Here is a 7,390-nt window from a genome sequence, read left to right as displayed (position 1 = left end):
CTGCACCCTATAACTAGCACAGTATCTGAACCCTGTACACCAGTGGTTCCCAAACTTTTCTATGCCCCACACCCCTAGGAAATATTTGATTGATGTTCGCACCCCCAACAAAAGTACTATTACATTTGAGGATGAAGAAGTCAAATTTTTGAACCACAAATTGAACCACATACAATACTGTGGGTGAACAAATTGAACTTAAAAAAAAAAAGATTTAAACTCAGTGCATGAAATGCAAATATAAATTGAGCAATTAGATTGTAATTTATTCAGAAAAAAAATGAAACAGTAAAATCAATCCCAATTGTGAACATAAAATTCAATGATTTCGATATTTTTCAACCACAAATTGAACCATATACAATACTGTGGGTGAACAAATTGAACTTAAAAATAAGATTTTAACTCAGTGCATGAAATGCAAATATAAATTGAGCAATTAGATTTTAATTTACACAGAAAAAATTTGAAACAGTAAAATCAATCCCAATTGTGAACATAAAATTCAATGACTTCTTTGTTCCTGCTTCTCTTTCATGATTTTGTCAAAACGTGGAACATTCTTGCTGACTGCGATCCGCAGGTCTGCCTGTGGATTCAGGCGATTCCTAGATTTTGTCTTGATTGACAAAAGAGAACTGAATCCAGATTCACACAAGTATGTCGTTGCAAATTGAATGAGGACACGGAGTGCTTTTCCACCACGTGTTGGGAACATATCCAGTGCTGCACACCAAAACTCCTCCAAAGTCTTGCTTTCAAATTGCATTTCAAGAGCTCGATTTGTCCGCAAATCAATAAGATCTTCCTTCAGTTCTTCATCATTTGACATTTTCTCCATATTGTAGGAATATTGATTCATGATCCATTCTTCTGAAATCTTCAGGTCTCCAGCAGCAAAATATCCATCAAACGATTCTGACATCATTTCCAAGTGAGCCACAATTTCTTCACGCACAGTAGGAGTTATGGATCCAGCATCATCAACCATCTCTTCAAGTGAAGGAAAATCTGAGAGATTGCCTCTTTCCATCCTTTGATGCCAAAGACGTAACTTTTCTTTGAAGGCATTCAACTTTTCACAAGCCTTCAATATGTTTATCCCTTTTCCTTGAAGAGAAACACTCAGGTCATTCATACGAGTGAAAATGTCAGCTAAGTGAGCCAGCATTTGGGCGAATTGCTGTGATTCCAATGCCCCAACCAGATCACATTCACGCTCTTCCAGAAAAACTTTGATTTCTTCCCGCAGTTCAAAGAAGTGGGTTAAAGCTTGTCCTCGTGACAACCAATGGACTTCTGTGTGGAAAAGCAAAACTGAATGCTCACTTCCCAGATCTTCACAAAATGATTTGAAGATGCGATGGTTCAAAGCACGCCCCCTGATCCAGTTGATGATCTTCACACAAGTATCAAGGACTTTCTTCAAATTTGGAGGCAATGTTTTTGATGCCAAAGAACGCCGATGAAGAAAACAATGGGTAGCTTGCAAGTCTGGAATCTCCTTTTTCATCAATGCAGAAAAAGCCAGATTTATTTCCAAGCATTGCAGGTGCCCCGTCAGTGCACACAGAACCAATGACTTTGATATCTAAATCGTGTTTGGCAAAGAAGTCTTTCACCAGCTGCATCACATCCTTTGCAGTTGTGCTTGTTTTAAAATCTTCACAAAACAGGAAATCTTCCTTCACAGCACCATCATTGACATACCTCACTAATGTGATGAGTTGGCAACAACTGGAGACATCAGTTGACTCATCCAACTGAATAGAGATTTTAAGAGGACTAGCTCTGATATCTGAGATGACTTGGTCCAAAATATCTTCACTCAAATCACTGATTCGGTTGTGAATGACATTATTTGATAGGGGCACCTGTTCAAATTTTTTTCTTGCTTCTTTTCCCAGGATAGTTGTTGCCATTTCCACTGCACATGGCTTGATGTGATCATCTGCAATTGTATGGGGCTTCTTGGATTTGGCCACTGCATGTGCCACTTGGTAGGAAGCAAGAAGTAGTGGTTTTTCAACAGAAACGAAACCCAACTTTGGAAGAGTTCCAACAGAATCAAAACGAGCTCTTTTGATTTTCAATGACCCAACATCATGTCCTTCAACATCAGCTCCGCCATGCTTGTTCTTGAAGTGCTCTTGAAGCTTGGATGGTTTCAGATTTGAGTTGGAAAACACAACGCTACAAAGAGTGCACTGGGGTTTTTGCAAGCCATCATTTCCCGTTATGCAAGTGAAACCAAAGCGCACATAGTCATCATGCCATTTCCTTCTTTTTGACATGATGAAGGGTTAATCTGCAAAACAGAAAGAGAAAAATATGAGCTAATATGAGAAAAAATATAAAAATATGTAAAAAGTATACAATGGTGTATACAGGTTACAACAAGTTGCAACACGATAAGAGTTTGTGCTGAAAAAAGACAAAAAAATGAATAAAGTATACGGAGTGGAACATGTTTGACTATTGGTTTGAGACGTTGTTTGCAGTGGCGTGCGGTGATTTTTCGTCATGGGGAAGCAATTTAAGCTACACATAAAAAATTATATAAATACACTAGACGACCCGTGAACCCGTTGGGTTCCCGTTGTGACAGCGGTTGATGAAAAAAAAATACACACAATTTTAATATTATTGAGTGGTCAAACTTTAATTTGAAGAAAATTTGAGCATTTACCTCAGGAGTCACCGTTCAACGAAGCACGAGTTTAATGACAACATTATTGGTTGATCTCCCATCATTTTTTTTCTTGTAGTGTAAAAGATGGGAGGGGGAGAGGGAGAGACTGACTGTTTCTTCCTTTTATTACAAGAGTACAGAAAATCAGTTATGTTCAGTCATAAAGAAACAAAACACAATAAAAATGGTCTCAAGGAAAAGTTATTATCAAATCATCATCATCAAGTGTGCATATGACATCATTAAAAACCCACTTTTCTTTAAAACATGTTAAATTCTTGTTCATTTTAAAAAACCGGTATTCTAGCTTTAGTCTTGCATTTACAAGAGCCTTAAAGGTGAGCAGTACATCATATGACGAGTCAGAAGCGTTTCCCATTTTTTTCTTCCTGGATTTATAAATTGCAAACTTGGCCTGGCCAATTAAAAAATTCATTAAAACCACATTTCTAAGGGAAGACGGTCCTAAAACACCATAAATAAAAACATTGTGATTGAAGAGGGAACCAAGCTTCACAAAGCGTTCCTGAAGGAATGTAAAAAGAGGTTGCAATCGTTCACACTCAAGGTATATATGCGGTAGAGTTTCAATGGATGCACAGAAAGGGCATAGATTAGAGTTAGCAGTAGAAAACCGGTTCAGTAAAACATTATAAGGTAAAATCCAGTGTACAAGTTTCCATTGAATATCTCCAACATACTTTGGAGTAGGCAAGAGATAAAAAAAACTTCGCCAATTGGGGCAATTGGGGGGTATTGGGGGTAAAACATCCCGCCATCGAAGCCTCGGGTGCTCAGAAAATGTTTTTGCGTATAAAATTTTAACGTACGCATTGTACAAAGTTTTCTTTGGAAAGGCGGGAAGGGATAATGCAGTATCATCAGGGCTGTTCAGGCCAGGGGACAGATTAAGTGGCGGGCTGAAGACTAGGAGTTTGGGGAAGTCACCCGCTGTTTCCTCGGGGGAAGGGCCAAGTTCCTCGCAGGTATTACGATACGTTGTGGATATCCCTTGAAGGAACCGAGAGATGATCCTGACAGATTTTAATTCCGGTTTTTTGTGCCACAGCGGCAGCACACAGCCGGCAGCTCCCAGACTCTGTCATGAGGTCTTTCACTCGCAGCAGCTTGGCATCAACAAAACGTTGAACGAGTCCCCTATTATTCAAGCTGTTTTCCAGGAAGGGGTTGTAGCATAGGGGCTCATTCAACAACATTTCCATGTTGTATGTTGCCATTTCACGGGAAAAGGACAGGGCTTGCCAGGCGTTCATCACCCCTTGGTAAAAGGTGGGCAGCAAGGATGAATCGATTTGATGAGGGTTCATCAAGAAAAGTTCTCGGTCGTAACCCAGCTTGCATGTAAGCTGCAATATGCAGTTAGCCAGAGGCCTCCAGAGTAGGGCTTCATCTCCATATACAAGTTGGCGCACGATATGAAGCCGGAAGACCATAATCCGGCTGCGGATATCAATAAGACCTTGGCCACCTTCAGTGAGTGGTAAGTATGCCACGGGGGGTTGCAGCCAGTGTTTCCCGCTCCAGAAAAAGTCGACAATGCTCTTTTGCAGTGTAATAAGAAGGCTCCCGGGCGGTTGTAGGCATATCATCTTATGCCATAGCATAGAGGCGACAAGATTGTTAATGACGAGAGTTCTTCCGCGGTACGAAAGTTGAGAAAGAGGTCCTTTCCAGCGGGCCAGTTTTGCCATTACCTTGTCCGGTAATCCCACCCAGTTCTGCTGCTCAAAGGTGTTGTCTCCTAGGAAAATACCGAGGTATTTAATGCCACTTTTCTGCCAGTTCACTCCTCCTGATAGGACAATTGGCGGGCAATCTCCAGGTCCTATCCAAAGGGCTTCACTCTTCTTCCAGTTTACCTGGCCTGAACAAGCCTGACAATATGTCTTTAGTGCCTGAGCCACCGCAGTGACGTCAGCACTATTTTTTATATAAATACAGACATCATCTGCATAGGCAGAGACTTTTAGCGGTGTGGTAAGAATTGATCCAGTGAAGCCAGAAATGTGCGTACGTAATTGGAGCAGAAGAGGTTCGATGGCAAGAGAGTATAAAAGTCCAGATAGCGGGCAACCTTGCCGTACTCCCCGTTGTACAGCAATGGGGCTACACAATACTTGATTAATTTTAAGAACACTGGATATATTACAATACAAAAGTTTAACGTACGAGATAAAAATAGGTCCAAACCCAAAATTCTCTAAAACTCTAAAAAGGTACATGTGGTCAATACAGTCAAAGGCTTTTCCTTGGTCAATAAAAAACAGACCAACATTCATATTAAAATTGTTACAAAACCGAATGGTATCACAGATAAGAAAGATATTATTAAAAATAGTACGTCCAGGAATACAAAAGGATTGATGTTCTCCTATTAGTACATTCATAAAAGGTTTCATTCGATTAGACAAGGCTTTGGCTAAAATTTTATAATCCGTACATAAAACAGAAATAGGACGCCAGTTCTCTATAAGTTGAGTGTCCGCTTTCTTAGGAATTAAGGTGGTGACTGCTCTCCGGCAACTCCACGGCAGTTGTCCATCCTCTAAACATTCATTCAATACCCGCAGTAGGTGAGGTCCAATGGCGTCCCAAAAAAACTGGAAAAATTCACTAGTCAGCCCATCCAGTCCAGGGGCTTTATCAGGTTCCAAGGCCTTCAAGGCAGCGGTGAGCTCAGGTAACCCAAGAGGATCCTCCAACTGCTGCTTCTGATCCTCCGCCAATGTTGGAAGGTTAGAAACAAGTTCCGATATTGCATCCTGGTTAATGTCATGCCGCATAAACCGTTGTTTAAAATGTTTCCGGGCACATTCCCTGATTCTGCCATCTTCATAAAGGAGTTCCCCATCATGGAGCAAGCGTGTAATCATTGACGAAGAGGCCCCCCTTTTAAGGCTGAAGAAGAATTTGGTTGGAGCATCAAGGTCGTGTATGTACCTCATCTTCAGGCGCAATAAAGCATTTTGTGCTCGCCTTTCGGATATGGAATTCAGTAAGGCCGTTTTTCCATAAATTTGTTGCCTCATTCCCTGGTAGCTCACACTTGCAGTTCCCTGAAGGTGCTCCTGTAATTCTAGGATTTCATCTTCAAGTAAGGTTGTGGGTTTTCTTTCCTCTTGAACACCATACGCACGATATTGTTGTCAGAACAGTCTGATGTGCGTTTTGGCATTATCCCACCATTGTCTGAGGTTTGAGAAATTCCCTTGGGAGGCAACTAGAATATTCCAAATTTCCGGAAAAATGTCCTTAAAGGTACTATCATCAAGTAAGTTGTTATTAAATTTCCAAAAAGCACTCTTGTGTTTCGGGCAGGGGGCAGAAATTTTGAGAAATGTTGCGCTGTGGTCCGAGAATCCTGATGGGCAAATTTTGGATGACAGAACGAGGCGTTCAAGTGGAGGATTAATATAAAACTTGTCCAAGCGAGCAAGTACAATATTACCCTGAATGCATCGACACCATGTGTATTGCCTGATTGATGGGTGCTGTACCCGCCATATATCTGTCAAATTCATTTGTTTTAAAAATTTGGTGAGAGGGATTGTGGAGGCAGGATGGGGCTCTGCACTGTTCCTGTCTAGTTGGGGTTGAAGGGTGCAATTAAAATCTCCACCAATACAAACATGATTGTCTTGGTTTTTTAGGGCGTTTTGGCTGTCGAGGGACGTTAGGTGTGTCCCAAGGGCATTAAAAAAATCTCGCCGAGCTACAGGCGTACTTGGGGCATAGATATTAAAAATAGTATAGAATTTTCCACAGTAGTGGAATTCTAGGGATGCTAGGGATCCCTTGTGTATTTCGTCGAATTTAAGCAATGAAGGCAAAAAGGAGGGGCTAAGAATTATTGCGACACCGCCTTTGCGGGAGTCACCGTTACTAAAAAAAGACAGGCCGGGGAAGAGCCTACACCACTCTGCGACACAGCAGTCGTTGGCATGGGTCTCTTGTAAGAGGGCAATGTCAACTTTCTTCTGTAATAAAAAATCCCTTACTTGAACTTTACGGACAGAGCTACATCCTCCGTTAATATTCAGGCTACAAATGGAAAAACTCATTACAGCTACAAGGAGGAGTGACCACCACTCAATTTTTTGATAGCAGTTCATTCTTAGCTTTTTGCAACCACTTCTTTAAATGGTGACGTTGGGAGGAATTGAAATTAAAAACGTGGGGCCGTTTTACCATCAAGCTAGCGGAATGTATAAAATCAGGTAGCTCCGGAAAAAGGTTTCTATAACAACATTCCTTTTTCGGAATGTGTCCTTAAGAAACCTTTTTATCTCGGAGGGAGGGATTGGAGGGGTTTCTTCTTCCTTAATGCTACCACATTCACTAACAGAGTCATCTATATCAGATGGCTCAGATGGTGTGTCACACTGGTTTTCATCATTTATCTCCTCACCGTCATCACATCCCTCCACGTTATCGGATGGGGCATAGTCCATAGAGGGAGGGGACGGGGAGGGAGAGAAATGAGCCATCTTCAGGGGAGGGGGGAGGGGGGGTACTAATTTTTGCGGTTCAACCATATCAGTTTCTAGGTCAGTAGACAAGAGCGAGGATTCATCCACATCTATGTCCTCCAATACCGAGAAACGATTTTCTGTGACGAGGGACAAATCTATGGCAGAGAGGAGGGGCTGTCGGTTTTCAGTTGTAGGTTTTTTAAAG

At 41.4% G+C, this 7,390-nt stretch overlaps 1 pseudogene; it reads right to left on the bottom strand.

The window, feature by feature from the left end:
- Window positions 1–505: 505 nt before the first annotated feature.
- On the bottom strand, window positions 506–2,294 carry LOC137418044 (protein FAM200C-like; annotated as a pseudogene).
- Between the last annotated feature and the right edge of the window lie 5,096 nt (window positions 2,295–7,390).

This window comes from Myxine glutinosa, chromosome 3 (genome assembly GCF_964187855.1).
Source record: "Myxine glutinosa chromosome 3, kmMyxGlut1.1, whole genome shotgun sequence".
Classification (NCBI taxonomy): domain Eukaryota; kingdom Metazoa; phylum Chordata; class Myxini; order Myxiniformes; family Myxinidae; genus Myxine; species Myxine glutinosa.
This window is presented reverse-complemented; position numbering and strand designations above follow the sequence as displayed.